The sequence below is a fragment of the Alligator sinensis genome, unplaced genomic scaffold (assembly GCF_000455745.1).
Source record: "Alligator sinensis unplaced genomic scaffold, ASM45574v1 scaffold198_1, whole genome shotgun sequence".
Classification (NCBI taxonomy): domain Eukaryota; kingdom Metazoa; phylum Chordata; order Crocodylia; family Alligatoridae; genus Alligator; species Alligator sinensis.
This window is the reverse complement of record NW_005841906.1, coordinates 3,809,726-3,821,677: the sequence shown is the minus strand read 5'-3', so window position 1 is coordinate 3,821,677 and position 11,952 is coordinate 3,809,726. Positions and strand designations below refer to the sequence as shown.

The 11,952-nt window shown below is 44.1% G+C and overlaps 1 protein-coding gene across 3 annotated transcripts in view; it reads left to right on the top strand.

Moving 5' to 3' along the window:
- Positions 1–11,952, top strand: part of KIF6 (kinesin family member 6) — a 438,203-nt gene that overhangs the window by 93,483 nt on the left and 332,768 nt on the right. The window lies entirely within an intron of this gene.

Here is an 11,952-nt window from a genome sequence, read left to right as displayed (position 1 = left end):
TCTTTCAGTGAAAACAAAACCCCTTAAATATGCAGTTTTCTTACTTTCCATAAACTAGTTTTAACACATGCTAATAAAGTCCTTAATAACATTTCCTCCAGTCCCTTTGCTATAAGTCCATATAGTACCATCTCCAGTGGTAATAACAGGTTTACTTTGGTTACACTCAGAAAGGAGTGGCCCCTTTCCCACACCCCTTTGCATGTGTACACTCCTAAAACACATGCCCTACCGTTTTTTCTTCCTTGCACCCCTCCCCTGGCCACTTTGATGAGCTAATCAAGCCCCATCTGTGTTGCACGTCTCTCACTAGGTCAGCATGCTCCCCTTTCAGTAGTTTACCTGCCACACACTTCTTCACTTGTCCTTCTGTGAAGTTGCCCACTGGCACCAGCCTGTGTTTCTCTCTCACTGCTTTCATCAATTTCTTATGATTCTTTAGGACCTGTAGTGCTACCTTCCCTATTTTATACCTTTGCATGAATCCTTCTATTCTGATGTAATGAATTGGTGCCTGCCATGCCCATGGACTCTTCAAAGTGATTTGCTATACTTCCTATTTCCTCAAAAATGTCAGCTGCGTGAAATAGTGTGATATGCACTGCTTTCCCCTCTCTCTCCAGTACAGTCTTGCATATCACGCTTAAATATTTCACATAGAAAAACAATCCCAAGTCCAGCAGCTTCCATCCACCCGTCTTTCTTGCTTTGTACAATACATATCCAGTGAACCTTTCTCTTTTGGTATTCCAGAAGAACACACTTATTTCCCTCTGTACTTTTGCTGTCTGCTGGCACATTGGTGGGAATACAATTTCTATATATAGAATAATCAGCAGTAACATAGCCTTAAACACCACCACTTTTTCAGCAAAAAACAGTGTCCTTCCAGACCATAACCAAAGTCTTTGCCGTGGCCTTGTCATCACGTTTTCCCGTGTTGTATTGCCTTTCCTTCCAGTGTCGATCAGGATCCCTGGCACTCTGATTTGTCTCTGTCTTATTTGAGGGCCCTACTTCTCCAAGCCCCGCCAGTTCCCTACTCCCATTATGGAACTTTTCAGTCTATTTAGTTTAGCCCCCATCACTTCTCCATACTTTGATATATGCTTTATCACCCTCTCTATTGAAAGTTTCTCTCTACTACATTTATATGATCCATGTATAATATGCATTTTACCTCACCCCCTCCCAGTATCTTTACTCTGCTTATGACCTTGTCTTATCTTATTCTTTGTGCTAATGGTTCAGTGCTGCACATAAATAGTATTGGCAACAGGGGCACTCTTGTGTCACCCCATATATATTTTAAAGGCTCCGCTTAGGTGACCATCGATTTGGACTTGACTCTCTGCTTCTGTGTACAATAACCATATCCAATATGAAAAATTTCTCTGGAACCCCATTTTTCCTAGCACCTTGAATATGTAATCATGATCCATTTTGTCATATGCTTTTCCTAAATCTAGGTTTGCTGTAACTGTATTTGTTTTCTTTTTTTGGATGTGGGGTAGTGCGCCTCTGATCACTTCTGAGATCCTTGTACCTGGTATTATGCATACTTGGTCTTCAAGGTTTTTACTCATCCTAAAATCCAGTGTCTTGGCCATGAACTTATAGTCCATATTAAGGAGTGTAATCAGTCTCTCACCAGTTTTTCAGGAGTTCCTTCTCTCCTTTCTTGAAGAGTAAGATCACAATCCCTGTTTTACAATCTTTCCCTGCCTCTCCTGTTTCTGTTATTTCCTAGAAAACGTCCATTACATCCCTCCCCACCTATGCCCATAGGCAGTCCATCTGCTCCTGGTGATTTCCCTTTTTTAAAGGTTTTTAACACCTCTCCACTTCCTTTAAGTTTATCTCTTCTTCCATCATCTTTGCTTCCTCTTCAGTCTCTTCCAAGACATCCTTCTTCCTGTTTCCTTCGTTGGGTACATCTCTTTGTAAAATCTTTTTGTTGCCCCCAACACTTCCTCCTGCTTTTCCACCCAGGCACCACCACCTTCTTGCGCTGCTTTAAGCTCTCCTTTTGTCACCTTCACTCTGGCCAAAAAGTATTGGGACTATTCTTCATTTTCTCCCATCCAGGGTGCTTGTGCTGAGAACATTTCTCTCGTATTTCTTTTGAACCAAATTTCTAACTCTTATCTGTCTTCCGTTTGCAGCTTCCTTTAGCGAGTTCTGCATCTTTGTTTGCAGCTTGTTTAGCTCTTTCATTCCTCTCCCCACGCGTCTTTGACCTTCCTTCCTGAAGAATTCTACTGTCCTCTTCTTCACCATCATCCGCCATTCCCTGGCACTCCCAAAATATTTATTCAGTATTTGCCACCCCTCATGCTCTCTTGTGTACACTTGACATACCTCTCAATCTCTTAACAGCTGCCTATTTAACTTCCGCAGTCCCTACCCTCTCATGGAGCCATGGTTACCAAGACTCATTTCCACTTTCAGCATCTGGTAAATACTAAAAGCCACATGTATGGTTTCTTTCTTCCTTATTTCTGAGTGGGGACGCTATGTGGCTGTGTTCCCTAACAGCCCGACACCTTGTTGGGGTGAGAGGTGCATAAATTGTTATTAATCTATGAATCCCCAGCCTGTGATGCCTGCCTCTCTCCTGCCACACCTTAATGTTTTTTAATAGTTATTGGGGAGTGAATGCAGGCCAGGTAATAACCTTTGCTGCTCACCCAGTTAGGTCTTCTTTGTGGGGCTCCTCCTCCCCTTACATCCCACGCTTACTGTGTCCCATCTGATAGAGATTGTCTGCTTCTTGATTTTATTGAGCTCGTGGGCTGTTAGTTGTCCCTGTGGGTCGTACCTTAGCCCAGCCACTCTCCAGTCTACAATTCTATCAAGTCTGAGCAGTAAACAGCCTGTGTCAGTCTCTCTGTAATACCTGTTGCTTAATTTGAACCAGCCCATTCAAAATCAGAACAAAGGTGAATATAAATATAAATCAGTTTTCTGCTTGGGTATGAATCAATCAGTTCATTCTAACTTTCGGAAGAAGGTAAACACAAATCAATTCGCCTTTCCACATGGGCCTATCAGTTTCTACCAATGGATTCTCAGAGAAAATAAGTCCAGTGCTGAGACAAACTCAAATCAATTTCCTTCTGGTGTTAGTCACTCAGTTCATAACCATTCCTTTCTACGGTCATGTGAATCAATAGAAAATCTCTGCTTTTCCTTTCCTTTTCTAACACAGTTCAGAAAATAAAAGGAATCAACTAAGAAAACACCAGGGGAGAAATGGACTTCAAAAGGGGCAGGACCCTTTTAAGACTCACAGTCTCATGGCAGCAGCTGCTTTCTTCCTTTTGCTTTCTCCCCTCCATCTCACTGACTCTGCTGAGCCACTCCACCCCCTGGCAGGCTCTCTCTCAGACCCAGTTAGGGCTCTTTTGACCCCTTCTGCTCTGGAGTCCCAGTCCCTTCTCCACTGTCCTCTGTGGGAGATTGCCAGCTCCAGCTACTTCTGGTTCTAGTTGCTGTCATCCGCAGTCACTCCTCCTCCTTCTGTCCTTCTCCCAGGCCTGAAATGCCAGCACCAGCATTCCTCCCTCCAATCCAGAAGGAGCATGTGCTTCAAAACCCTGGTGGCTGGTCCTTCTTCTCAGGTCAGCTTCTCTGTGCACTGGAGGTAAGCATCACCTGCTCCTGTCCATCTGGGCTTACCTTGTGTACCCCTTGCCTCCCCTCACACACTTATCTCTGTATCTTTTGTTACAGACAGATAGACAATTTTTGATTGTTTCTTTCCACTGGGGTCTGTACGAGTGAAAACTTTCTCCCCTGCCCCATCTCTCTTAACTACTCTTTTTATTATATTTGTAAACAGTCTAGATGAGCTGTCCAAAGCTCCATTTTTTCCTTCCCCTTTTCTGTCACTCATTTCAGTTATACAATTGAAATCTCTCACTATTATGTGCGGTCTCCCTCCAAACATGTAAACTGCTAGCTTTCTAAGCATCACATTCCTTCCCTCCCTCTCTGGTGATGCATATACACTGAAAAATTCTAATTCTGTTCCTCCAGCTGATAGTATGATTCATTGCAATCTGGCACTGATAACTTCTTCTACCTGCTTTGTTCTCAGCTCTGGGTTCTGCTATAATATTACTATCCCTGCTGATTTGTTCTCATTTCTCTCTGACCAAGATGGTCTCCATTTCCTTTTCTCAAAGCATTTATAATCCCTTTCCCCTGATATACCACATTCTTGTAGGCCTATTATGCCTGCCTTTACTTGGTTCAACACCAGTGCAATCTGTTCCCATCTCTTCTTTGCTAAGATACTCCTTACGTTAAGCAAAACTATTGTCAATGCCTTTTATGCTTGTTTTAAAATTAGTTCACCTGTCCTTAAGGTTTGTCTGTGCTACTGCTCGGGGTGATCTACTCCTCCCCCTCCCTCATTCACATTCCTGTAGCACTTGTAAGCTGCTGAATTGCTTTCGGATTTAGGAAGGCTTGCAAATTCCCACTTCCCCGCCATTTCCCTCCTTTTTGTCTTGACTCTGGACTGAAGCCTAGAGGTGTTAGCAGCAGGAAACTGATTTCCAGCTCTTCCTTAAACTCACCAACCTCATTATCAAGTTTCTTCTTCCCGCTCTTCAGCCCCTACATTTTCTTTCTTTTCCCAGCCTGTCTCTTTGGTTCTTTCTCTTGCTCCATCTCCACTTCTTGTCTATTGGGTATCTTCTTTCTTCCCCACCCCCACCTCCATGTCTGCTGCTTCCTGTTCCTGTCTTTGTGGTATATGTAATGTACTTTTAAGGGGTCAGCAGTGGGACAACCCAGTTTCTCCCCATGTGCCCTGTGGGTGTGGTTTGTGGTGGTGGGTTGTTGTTGTTGCCCCTGCAAGCTGTGAATGGGCGAGTTGCTGAATCCTGTTCCTGATAAAGGTAAAGCTGTTTACCACCCCACCAGTCTCTGCTGAATGCTGACTTGAGGTCAGAACCCCAAAGGCATGGAGGTCTGAGTGAGTAGTACCCCATCCCTGGAACCCATTGGCGTAGCCTACACATTATAGTTTTCCCTTCCATTCCATCTCCTAGCTCCTCCTGTGCTGCTTCAGTCACAGAAATTTTGCTCCCCTTTTTCTGTTTCACCCTCCTGTGGGGTTTTTTCCACCATTTCTACCTTAGTGTCCAACCCCTCGCCTCCTTCGCTCTCCTTCTCTGAGTTTTGCCGTTCTTCAGGGGGTCCAACTATACTTGCAAAGGCTTTTGGAAACCTACAGTAAAAGTGTCCATCTCCCTTACAAATAGTGTATTTTAGGGATTCCTGGCACTCTTGTGTTTTGTGCCACATCCAATGTTCCCTCTAAGGAGTAGCAGTCTATGAGCACGCCGCTTCAGTCTGTGAGCGTGCCACAGTCCGCCGGTAAGTGTCCCTAAAGAGAGTGTAATTGTATCGTTTGCCATTGAAACATGGCGCAGAAGAGTAGAGCTTTTCTTGTTAGCTACCTTTTACAAATGCAAATTTATATTTTAAATATGCTACAAATTCATCTGCAGTTGCATATTTAACATTAGTCTTTCTTTCCTTTAAGTTGCACAGTGCTTCTCGTGTTATTGTATAACAATGTCACCAGTTGAGCCACTAACTTAGCATTGGGGGCTGAGTAAGCACTGTATTGGTGTTTTATTTCAGCACAAAATCAATCTGGTCTTGCAGCTTTTTAAGAGTGTAGAAAAATGTCTGGGAGGAGAAGTTTGGAAAAGAAGAGAAAAAAGAGGGGGGGGGGGGGGGGGGTGCCCTAACAGAAAATAATAGAAATAATACTTGCAAGTTTTTAGCATCTTTATTTTGAAATCTCCAAGCACTTAATCAGCATTAATTATAGGTTCTTACTACCGCCATTAGTAGATGATGATGTATTCATTGAGGATGGATGTACCCAACCTTCGGCACTTGGGATCAGTCCCCGAGTGCAATCCCAGGTGTCATCCTGGCTGGGGCTGGGAGCTGGAGCGGGCTCCGGGGAAGTGCTCCGCTTCCCAGCCCCAACACCATGTGCTTCCTCACTCCCAGAGGCATGGTGAAGCAGGGACGGAGCTGGGAACTGCTCTGTGGGCTCTGCTGGCTCCAGGAAACTGCTCTGGTCCCCAGCCCTGATGCCATGTGCCTCCTCGCTCCCTGAGGCGATGTGGGGGTGCGGAGCAGTTCCCCAGAGCCGGTGGAGTCCGCACCAGGCCCTGTCCTACCTTGTGGATTAGCCGCTGCCTGCCCTGGAGTGAGGAGCTTACCTTTGGTAAGTGTCCCACGCCAGCCCTGGTGCCTCTGCCACGCTCCATGCCCAGCTCCTCTCCAGGCGGGTGTGCAGCCTTAAAAAGTTTGTGCGCGGCAAGATTTTTACTTGTGCGCAGCCGCGCACACACGCACCTTAGGGAGAACCTTGGCCACATCCCTTGACATCTGTAGCACACCATGAGGGGACAGTGTGCAGACAGGTGCCCCTCCTTTCCACATTTACTGCATTGTTTTGGTTGCCTATGGTATAAAACCCCACTGTGCCTTGATCTGGATCACTGGTGGGAGATGCAGCACCCCACCTGGGCTCAACTCATCTGCTTGTAACATTACTCATGCCCTATAAGATCCAGTCCAAACACCATACTTGTCCTTTACTATCTCTACTGACATTACCCTTTGGATATATTTTTCCATCCATCTTTCTGTGTCTTCTGCATTCAGTAAGTCCATGTACATTTAAACTATAATCATTCTCTTTACTTTTTCCCTGCTATGAACTTTATCCCTCTTCATTCCTCCCTCCCATGTTCCTCTGAATACTTATTTAAAAGTTCTCATAACCTTCCCAGTAAGTTAATTCCCACATTTTTCAGTTCAAGAAAGCTATCAAGTTGGTGAGACACTGCGCCTGCACCTCCAAAATCTCAAACAGTACCTTTGCCAGGAATTCATATCTGTTCACTGTTGATCCCGTGTTCCTCCCATCTCTGGTTAAAGATCCCTTTTTCTGCAGCCTCCACTCCTCTCTAGCTTGTCTTGGTGCCTCTTTCATGTTTTCTCGGTGTACAACTCCTAGTGGCCCGGCCTGCCACTGTGCTTCCACCATCCTCTGCTTCTCACCTGATGTACCTGCTCATGTTGTTTCTGCTCTGTCTGCTACTCTGCTCTGCTCCTGTCTTCCTTCTGGTGTCATTCTCATTGTTGCTGCCATCACCTTCTTTCTTTTCCATCTTCATCCACTCTCTGTCTCTAGATCTTCAGTTTTGCTCTTCACCTTTTTCCACCGCATGCTTACTTGCCACCACTGCTATTGTTTTGAGTCTCTGTTCTTTACTTCTTACATCCTTACATTTGTTTTTGATCCCTTTCTCTCTCTTTAAGGCATTGATGAGGCTTTCATTGCTAATGGGAACCTACCACAAGGATAGATTAGGGTTGCCCATTTGATTAACACATATGGTAGTGTCCATTAAGTGCAGTCCCCCCTCACCACCAACTCTTTTTAAAGCATGGTGAGCCACAACACAACACAACATTTTGACTTCCTCTTCACTCCCACAGCTGAGCTGCATTTGTCTTTTCCCTTTCCAATTATTCCAGTTTCTTTACCAGCAGTAAATGTCTGGCAAACATCACCAAACAGGGCCCCAAACAGATTACCCAAAATCTCCCTATCGCCCCTTCTCTCAGCCTATCACATGATTAGTGTTACCCTGCCCTCCATGATGTGAAGCCAGACCAGGTTGCCCTGGACCTCATCTGCATATAAAGTTCCGAAGGATCCCAGGACTCAGTGGGAGTGCTAATTAGCACATATCTGCTCCTCTCCCAACAAAGGGTCAATCTGGAGTATACATATACTGAGCATTTCTGAGTAGGGTCACTATAGCTTGAAACACTGACTCTGCTGGGGCCCAGCCCAATGAACTATACAGTAAATCATGAGCCTTTGGCTTTGGATGAATATCATACGTAGTTTGCACTGCATAGACCACAGAGACTTAGACTGGCTGGTAGCCCACTGAGCCCCACCAGAAGGTGAGGGCTCAGAGACACAGAGAGGGGCAGCTGGGAAGACCCAAGGGTAACATGCCAAGGAGCCACAGAGACAATCGACTACCTCCTATGGTTCTGCTCCTATGCCAAGGAGGTGTGGAAAAAGTTAAAGCAGCTCTGCGAAGCGGTGACAGGTTGGACAGCTGACCAGAGAGGTGGCACTGTACAGGCATCTAACCAAACAGAAGGGGAGCCCAGTGGCCTGCTTTGATCAGTTTGCGTCAGGAGTGCCCTGTGAAAATACAGTAACCTCCTGATGTACAGACACATGAACCTAGACATGGTAGACTGTGTTAAAATGGCCCTAAGTGAACTCCAGTTGTATTACCAGAAAATTGGTAGCAGAGGATGATGAGGACGCAGCCAAATCCACCTGGCAGAGGTACACTTGGCACAGGATCTTCCAAGACCTCCCCCGGTGGGGAAATGGACAGTGACAATGAAGAGGATGATGAGATAATTGGATCAGAAGACAGTGATGAGGACAGCAGAAGTTACAGCAGTGTATCCTTCAGTGGGAGCGACAGTAACAATGGATGAACTGAGACTTTAAACCCTGTAATGGGTTGTGGACTAAGGGACTCTCTGTTTGGGGTAGGGAGACTGGTGGGCAGTTGCATGGGAGCCCAGGCCCATGAGTGCATGTTTTGTAATGTGTTTATGGGCTTTGTGTGAGTGAAGGTATGTGATGAAAGGTGACTAGAAGGTGAAGATATACAAGATAAAAACATAAGTACTGCATATAAGTAGGTATGTGCTCAGGGGGAGAAAGTTCTGATAGTAAGGGGCAGGGGGAAGGAATTGTGGGGGCAGAAGGCAAGAGGGTGCCCACCCCAATATTTATTTTCTCTGCTGTAGCAGTGGGGGAGGGACAAATTCAAGCCAGACTTCTAATAATTAGATTCTGTACCTGGAAAATTATAGTATATTTATAAATTTTCTATATATCGAATCTAATTATTGGGGGCATTCTTATATTCAGGGTCATCTTAGATTGGCATAAATATGGTAATAAAACAGAGAGTCCAAGAGAGCTAGCAGTTCTTAAAAGACCTAATAATGGAGGATCATCACTAAGCTATCCGAATGCAGAAGAGAGATGAGCCTCAAGAGACCAATGTGATTACACAAGGATCTTGTTAGCCATTAGAAAAATCAAGTGAGATATGTGAAGACAATGGAAGGAAAGGTGTGTAACTAAGAAAGTATACAAAGGAATAGCATGCATATAATGAAATCAGGAACGCAAATGTAAAAAAAAAAATGAGTTCCAGCTGGCAAGAAATGTAAAAGACAACAGAAATGGGTTCTGCAAATATGTTAGTTGGGAAGGTTAGTTAGAAGGTCACTATTGGAACACTGCTCAGTAGAAAAGGTGAGCTATTAATAGAAGATACCAAAAAGGCAGACTGCTTAACACCTACTTTCTTTTGGTTTTCAGCCAAACCAAAACAAAAAGAGAAGTGGAAGCTGTAACCAGAAAACTGGGCACATTCTAATCCTGCAGATCAGGATAAACACACAGTATCTCAAGAACTTCTTGCAAAGTCAAATGAATGCTAATGTAATATCCATCTAAAAAAGGAAAAAGTATGACCTGACCAGTCAATTTTATATCAGCAGCTGAGAAATTACTAGTATCAGTTATAAAAACAATCAATTTGCAAATAGCTAGAAGATGAGGGGGAAATCATTAGCAGCCAGCAAATTAAGAAGAAATTTGTGTCAAGCCAACTTAAATTTCTTTGTTGACAGGATAACCAGTTTGATGGATAAGAGGATGCAGTGGACAAAATAAACCTAGGTTTTAGTAAGGCTTGACACAGTTTCACATGCTTTTCTCATAAGTGAACTGGAAAAATGTGGGGTACATGGGTTTACCATTAGGTAGATACATAATTAGTTGAAAAAACTACACCTAAAGAGTAGCTAAATCTGTGGTGTCAAACATGGCTTGTGGAGCTTTGGCATCTCGCCTGCAGAGCTTTTAGAGGGGTTGGAAATTCAGGGGCAGAGAGAGTAGAGGTAGGGCTCTCCACCAAAATCTGGGGTACAGACCCCTCTTGGGGACATGTGTTGGCAACAGGTGGTAAGTAATAGTCATGTTAACTCCTGCATTTCCCTGATACTGCTCAACACACCACCAAATCTGGCCTGTGAATAGCCCTGCCATTCAGATTCAGCCCAGGGAGTTGGGTGAGTTTGACATCCTTGCTGTAAATGGATCAGTGTTGAATTAACAGGATGTTCAAATGGGGTTCCACAGCAGTCTCTTCTGGGTCTAGGGCTGCTTAGCAGTTTCATTAAAGAAACACTGAAGAAAAATGTGGGTTATAGTGGACCACAAACTCAGTGTAAGTCAGCAGTTTGATACTGTAGAAGAAAAGCAAATGTAATTTTAGGTTCAAATTACATAATTATTAGATGCAAGTTACAGGAGGCAAGAATACCACTCTACATGGTGCTGGTTAGGCTTCCCCTGAACTACTGTGAGGCTTGGTAATGGCGTTTTAAGAAGGCTATACTGAAAATGAAACAGGTCCAGAGGTGAGCAGTGAAGATGATACAGGTGGGTGTTGGAAAGCAAGTCATGTGAAGAAATGTTGAGAGAACTAGGCGTATTTATTTTGGAGAAAAGGATAATTAGGGGAAGACATAGTCATAGTTTATAAATATGTGAAAGATTCTGTAAAGAAGATGAGAGAAGCACTGTACTTCTATACCATGGAGGGCAGGGCACATGGCAGTGTGTTTAAACTGCAGGAAAACAGATTTAGATCAAATCTCAAGGGGGGAAAAATCTTATTTGTGAGAACATGAGGCCAATAGAAAAAGCAGTCTAGGAAAGCTGTAATACTCCTTCACTGGAAGTTTTAAAAAAAAGGGCAAATGCTCATCTCCTGAGATTGTTTAAGAATAGCAAATCCTATCAGTGCATGGGATTAGATTAGATGAAGTCCCTTTCACATCTATGATTCTTTAAGTAAAATAGAGATGCTGGACTTTTTTTTTTTTTTTAAGATGAAGATACCTTTGCACTATTCACAAGGATTAGGGGGTTAATTCTTATTTCCTGGACAAAGTGCAAGGTGGGTTATTACTGTCAGTTCTGTTTTCTTATTTTCTTCCTAACATTACATTTGGATATGTTTTTCTGTACCTCCTGCACTGAATTCTTTTGTAGTGTTGCTATAGGCTGATGATGTATTTCAGCTTCACATGGCAATTCTCTTTCTATTTCCCTTTGTGAGTCTAAGTGACAATTTTCTAGCTTTGCAAGAGGAATTTTTAATACTTATACACAGTGTGTAATTCTATTTCCCTGCAGTGTGGATGTTCTAAGCAAGTGTGTAGACTGAGTATACTCAGTATGCTATATACAAAGTGGTTATATGCACAACCTACATGCATACATACCTGATTGTAAGTCCTGAAAAAGGAGGGGGGAGGAGGAGGAGTGCTGTAGCAGGGGCCAAGCCAAGCCCCATACTCACTAGGATGGTGGCTGCCAGCATGCCTTGCAAATTACAGATCCCTGGCTGGGCTTGTGGGGAAACAGCAAGACCATGTACCCAGGGCATGCTTTGTTGTGCTGCCGGACAGGTAGCCCAGTGCATGGCAGGTGTTCCCTGGGCTCCACACTTGGTTTGGGGCAGGGGTTGGAACCAAGGGGTTGGAACTGGGATTGTCTGAAGAAAGGTGACTGAACTACCCTGCAGGGCCAGAGAAGAGCCTAAGGCACTGTCATTAGACTTGTTATTGGTTTATTTGCTTCTTTACATGGGCCATGCCTGGCTGACCCTGAACTTGCAGTAGAATCCAGTGACCATAGCCAAAACGTGCTGACTATGGACAACCGGCTTCTTTCCCCACCTGAGCTGCAAGGCAGTCTCTGAAGACTGCCAAATGTGT